Source organism: Lactuca saligna, chromosome 6 (assembly GCF_052625555.1).
Source record: "Lactuca saligna cultivar CGN05327 chromosome 6, ASM5262555v1, whole genome shotgun sequence".
In the NCBI taxonomy this organism is placed as follows: Eukaryota; Viridiplantae; Streptophyta; class Magnoliopsida; order Asterales; family Asteraceae; genus Lactuca; species Lactuca saligna.
Genome location: NC_136422.1, coordinates 22405780 through 22411779, shown reverse-complemented (window position 1 = coordinate 22411779; position 6000 = coordinate 22405780). Strand labels below are relative to the sequence as shown.

The window sequence follows — 6000 nt, the reverse complement described above, 5'->3', positions numbered from 1 at the left end:
TACATTTTTATTTATACAAGATATAAATTTTATATTAAAAAATAGCATTAGTGGCGACATCATTGCGACGACAAGCCACATTTGCGACGCCTCATGACTCCGACAGCTTGGCCGGAAAAACTTTGATCGGTGTACCAGAAAACTAATAGCGATGTACTTTTTTGTGACGACAATTTCCTTTTAGCGACGACAAATATTTGCAACGACACAACTAGGATGCTTTTTGAGCAATTAGACATGAACTAATAGCGACGATGAATTTGCGACGATTTCTAGTACCAATTGCGATGCTTTTTGTCGTTGCTAAAGTGAGTTTATTTATTACTTTATTTCTTTTGTGAATGTTCTGGATTGAACATCACCTATACATGAGGCAGCCAATATTTTAATTAATTAATTTATTATGCAGAAAACTATGAAAACCAAGACTAATAAATTCGAAATGATTAGTAATTGCACAATCCAAGCTAAACAAAAGCAAATTATTAACATTCACTTTAAAATGTCAAACTCTTCTCCCTTGGCAGTAATTTGTACACGGCCTATTTCCGATGTTGTATGCTTTACCTCCAGACCCTTCACAGTAGCCATTTATGGTAGCGTTACAGGCTAGCCGGTTCCTTGTTCCCATATGGCTAGTTGGGTGTGGGGGTGCCACCATTTTTGGTGGATTGTGTGATACAGGCGGGTTTGCATTTCGATAATTGGGAGGTTGTTCCCCATCTGATTAAGAGAGAATGTTATACATTTTATTTGATAAATGAAACATTATATGTATGTATGTATGAATGTTTACTTACTTGTTGAGACCAATACGAAGAAAGAAATCAACATGAGAATCACCACACCTGTCTTGTTTCCCATATTTATGCAGGAGAATTTCCCAATTAATAACAATGAATAGTTATTTAATCTAGGAATCAAGAATTTTATAGCCTTAAGAGTTCAAGTCTATGCAGTCTTTGCAAAATAACTCAAGCGACGACCAAGTCGTGGAGTATGATATACTCCCAGAAGACTAGATGAGGTTCATATATATATATATATATATATATATATATATATATATATATATATATATATATATATATATATATATATATATATATATATATATATATATATATATATATATATATATATATATATATATATATATATATTCCAGTTCGTTAATTTTTATGGAAGGCAAAATGTAGTTAGGTTAACCACTAAAAGTAACAAATAAATATATCATATACCGTTCTTCACCATCCAAAAAAGTATGTCATCTTAGTTTGTTTTCAGTTTATCCACTACGTCTGTATAAAATTGTAATTATAAAAAATATGTTTGTTAATACACTTGTGAGTTTCTTTTATTTTTTTTAAAATGACTTAGAAACGCACAATTACAAGTCTAGAGCGTAAAACTATATGGTTAACAATTTCAATGAAACCGATAGAAAATTTTAAAAAAATAAATAAATCAAACAATACTAGTTGTAGTTTCGGATCGAGTCGTATAAACCAAAAAAGATTTAAAGATCTTACAATTGTATCCAACGAGATCTTATATTTTGATATATTTTTAAAATTGTATCATTAATAATGACGGAGATGGACGAGCGGCGACTGCTGACGGTGGCACTGACGCACCTGAGAGTGATGTGGATTCGCAATTAAGATGGTCGATGGGTTGATGAGTGATGCCTGATGGTGATCACTCGATAATTGTCAGGCTTTGATAGAAAATGTCATTTTGTTTTCGTACAATTGTTATTTTAATTTTCTTTTTTAATTTAAGTTGTATTGGGCTATTTATATTGGATTTGGTTGTTAAAATATAAAGTATGAGCTATAAAAATACATGTATTTTAGAATACTAAGATAGTTCAATAAAATTATTTAAGATGGGTCAATAATTTTAATTGGATATACATTTTTATAAAATTAAATAATAATCATAATAATAATAATAATAATAATAATAATAATAATAATAATAATAGATGGATGAAATGACCACCAAACTTCAACATAGTCTTGCAACTAGACACGCACCACTAATTTATATATTTCGATCCGAACGGCGCTTCAACCCTAAACTTTTAGTTGAGAGCTATCTCACTCATGGTAGTACTTTTGAGTTATTCACACAAAATGGGTCATATTGAAGTTATATATAACCATTTTTTTTTTTCGAAAGAGAAGAAAAAGACCATAAACTCCGTAATAAGATCTTGCCCAACTCACGGATTTGTTTTTCTTACAAAATGAAACCAATAGGTATACTCTGCCGAGGTTTTATTGTTTCCACTTTCCAATACAATTATTACAACGTCGTAAGCACACTCGTCATACACACAATCTTCATTTGATACGCATAAGATTTTTTTTAGTAGTTGGTTAGTGGTTGAAAGTTAGCATCAAAAAGTTACTAAAATCGTCAACGTCCGGATTAGACTCTGAGAACTCTAATCTAAGTGGCAAAACTTACTTTCTTCGCATGCAACCATTATAGAAGTTAATGATCTCATTAAAGACTTTCAATCTTCCTGACTAGTCGTAATTTGCGAACCAACCTCTACTTAAGTTCTATTAATGTTGTATTCGACTGGTTTATAATGAAAAAAGATAGTTAATACATTTCAAACCACTAGAAAATTTATTAAAAAGGCAGGGCCGGTCCAGACGGTGGGCAACCCGGGCGACCGCTCAGGGCCCACGACTCCAAGGGGCCCAAAATTTATGGGTTATTTAACTTATATATATATAAAAAATTATTACCTAAATGATTTTTAGCGCCTAAAGTTGGTTGAAACTCAAATTAGCTAAAAATATAAACAATTTAGTTTGCTTGTTATTGCTAATTGAACACGTCTATATTAAAGAATAAATTATGTTTTTTTGAATATTTATTATATTTGTCTTTGAGGGGTCATTTTTTTTCATTTCGCCCCGGGCATCATATATGTTTGGACCGGCCCTGTAAAAAGGTATAGATTGATGTTTTATCTTTCGTGTCCATACGCTTTCTTTGAGCGATAGTTTGAGCATAATTTCACTATGTCAAAGGGACCAAATCAGCAAACATCCTATACCACCGTGTTAGAACAAATTTGTTAGTTGCAAACTTACAACCATCTTCTTGTCTTATTTCAATTTAGATTGGATTATTTCTTAATGTTCCAAATTTCTAATTAGGGTTAGTTACATCAACAGTTCCTTGTGCACATGCTAGAAAATGTGTTTAGTCATTATTTTTTAAAATTAACTCAGACCGTCCATCGTTTGTTTAAAAGTTGCACGCTTCGTTCCTAATACGTGGTTTTGTTGCGAATTTAGTTCATACTAGATCTGAAATAACCATAATGCCCTTTATTTATCTATTTTCCAATTATTTTTTGTTTATTTAGTACTATTAATTATAAATTATATCTAAAAAAATGGTCATTCTCCTTATTTATTTGTTCTCTCATTAAACAACATCCTCGCACTCTAATATTCCGACGACACATCAAACCCTCAGCCTCCAATATTCCGGCGACATTTAGATCAATGATTTCAGACAAATATGGAGGTAGTTTTCGGCGTTCAAGTTAACGGAAAGGAGGAAGGTTTTGGTGTCTAGATCATCTTTTCCCACCTCTACACTCCATCTGATGAACACCCTTCCAGCAACACCACGAACAAACCATCACAAATTTATGTTTCCAATAAAAGGAGAAGAAGAGACCGGAGGAAACGGGTAAATGTTTATTCTCCAACAGCTGTCATTCCCAATTGTTTCACTGAGCAGCTTATCTCCATTCTCTCGTTCCCTTTTCTCCATCCTTCCTAAATCGATTTTGATTTTGAGTTTCAGGTTGGTTAGGTTTGATTTTGCTTCAATGGATTCTTCTGGAAACACACACTTGTATTAGTTCAACCTTTAAGCAGATATGAGTTTACCCTAAAAAAATTACCACCATGGATTTCCCTCTTCTGTTATAGAACTTTGATTGTTCATCACATCATATCGAGGATAAATTAGGGCTTGGTATAGATGAAATCTCGAAAGTCAATTTTCTATCATGCAATTTGGAAAATCAAATAGAGTTATGGTTAGTTGGGCATATTCTTTTGTTGAAGCTCGATGAAGAAAGCAACCCCAACAAGTATGACCTCGACAAATATGAAAAAATCACCACCATGGATGGCCCAATCGATTTTGATTTTGATTCGATAGATTCTTTGTGAGGTGGGTAATATGTGGAGAATATGGTGGCTATGGTTGAATCGTGTTGTAGGTTTTAAGGGTTAGAGATGACAGTAATGATGGTAGAGTTGGTGAAGGTGGCGGCGATGGAGTTTTCGTTGGCATCGGGATCAAGTGAGAAAGAAGGAAACAAATGCGGAAAGAGTTAGGTAATGGAAGGAGGAAGGGTGGGGGTATTTATTTTATTCTTATTTTTTAATAAAAAATTATATAAATAAAAAATGAAAAAAGAAATTATTAAGGTCAAAATAGTCATTTTATATCAATAAGGATGAAACGTGCAAGTTTAAAAGAAATGAGGGACGGTCCGAGTTAACTTTTAAAAACAAAGACTAAATACGCTTCCTGACATATATACACGAGGAACAATTAGTATAATTTACCCTTCTAATTATTTTTATCTGAGTAAATTACACGAATGGTCCCTATGGTTTAGGGTAATTTGTGCGTTTGATCTCTAACTTATTTTTTTAATTTGAAAGGTCTCTATTATTTGTTTTTGTTACGTGTTTGGTTCTTGTCTTACCTAAAAAACTATTTTATCATTGATCTTTTAATTTATTTAATTAAACACTCTTAACCTCACTTCTCTCACCTTACCTTACATACCCACTATTTTTCCTATTTAAATAATAATCTTTTTAGGTAAGACATGGAACAAACACGTAACAAAAACCAGTGATGAAGCTACATGGGGTGGTGGGGGTACTACAGTATCCCCAAAAAGTTATTATATATTTATATATATAAATTATTTATATACATGTTTTATGTTATTGTACCTTCAATTAAAAGGATTGTACCATATCTTTTTTAATGTAGTGGATAACTACATAAAATATATATATATATATATATATATATATATATATATATATATATATATATATATATATATATATTAACAATGTTTGCATCCTGATATCAAAATTCCTGTTTTCACCACTGACAAAAACAAACAGTATAGACCAAGTGTGTAACCAACACAAATACCAAGGACCTTCTGAAAGACCAGACACAAATTACCGCAAACGATAGAAACCATTCTTGTAATTTACTCTTTTTATCCGCACAACTCAACAAAAGAATATAAGGTTATCCGTTATACCCACCACATAACACATACGTGGTGGGTGCCACATCAGCACCATATTCATCTACCACTAACATGGGATACCTACCACTAACACACCATTCCACATCATTATTTTTATTTTTTTTAAATTTAAAAATACAATAAAATTCCATTTTTTATAATTAAAAAGCATTCATTTTTTTAAACTAGAAAAAAAAACATTACATTAATTTAAAAAAGAAAAAAAAAAAACATACATATAAACAATCTAATCGTCGTTCATACTACGTTGGTACAAATATTTCGTGATATCTTCTCGAAGATTGAAACACGTTTCACTATTATGAATTTTAACAATTCGCTCTAAAAACGCATTTGTTTCGGGTACGAACTTCTCAATTGGAAAGACAACGTCGTTTGGATCATACGTGCAAATCGTTCGATCTTCATCTTCAATAATCATATTATGCATTATAATACATGCTAGGACCATTCGTTTAATTCTTTCTTCATCCCAGAGTCATGTAGCGTATTTCACTACAAGTCATGTCTGCTTAAGGACTCCGAATGCCATCTCGATATCCTATCTCGCCGATTTCTGTTTTTTTGTAATTGTTTTTTCACTTCGAGGAACCGAGTATGCCTTCATCAATGTAGATAATCTGGGTATATCCCATCACCAAGGT

At 32.0% G+C, this 6000-nt stretch overlaps 1 long non-coding RNA gene across 1 annotated transcript; it reads right to left on the bottom strand.

Moving 5' to 3' along the window:
- Positions 1-381: 381 nt before the first annotated feature.
- Positions 382-1006, bottom strand: LOC145002131 (uncharacterized). Its single transcript, XR_013661833.1, has 2 exons — positions 801-1006; positions 382-723 (listed from the first exon to the last, which is right to left on the bottom strand). It is a non-coding gene; the product is annotated as an uncharacterized LOC145002131 (long non-coding RNA).
- Positions 1007-6000: the final 4994 nt, after the last annotated feature.